The following is a 672-nucleotide window of genomic DNA, read 5'->3' on the forward strand; positions in this document are numbered from 1 at the left end:
CAAAATAACATTTTTCGAATTTTTTTATGTTTATCAGACTATTATTTTAAAATTTTAACACACCTCTGATACACCCAAATTTTTTKTTACAAAAATTCATCAAARGCCATTCATGTCTATMCGTATAATAAGCTCGTCAGCTTATGAAAGACCTAGGTGTATACGCATAGGTGTCTAAAAGAGCATTGACTTCTAATATTTAGTTTTACAATCGAACTTAAAACCATATTGAAACGCTTCTTTATTCAATATCATAAATGCAATTATATAATGTGCATCAAGCGTGAGTCATGTCAAGTTGTCATGTAATTTTTGTCCAATATTGGTTGGCATTAGAACCATGAATGACTTACGTCTGAAAAACTATTACTAACTGTTCAAATTTGTTATGAAAATTCTCGTTCTATAATGAATGCGTTTCGGGCGCTTTGCTTATGGTCAACGTAATCGGACTACTAAGAGTACTATTCGCAACACTACCACTTATCTTGATACCGAAATTCATTATTGTATAATACTTGATCGGATAGATGTCGTCCAGCATGCAGAAAAAACTATGGCAGCCATAGCTGAGAGTGTAGAGTCGAAGACCATGGAGAGTCGATTCGGCCGTTCGTAGCATCTTTGACTAGCATGTGGAATGACTTGGTGTATTTCTTTTTAAATTGAATG

This window comes from Bactrocera latifrons, unplaced genomic scaffold (genome assembly GCF_001853355.1).
Source record: "Bactrocera latifrons isolate USDA-ARS-PBARC rearing strain unplaced genomic scaffold, ASM185335v1 scaffold_119, whole genome shotgun sequence".
NCBI lineage: Eukaryota > Metazoa > Arthropoda > Insecta > Diptera > Tephritidae > Bactrocera > Bactrocera latifrons.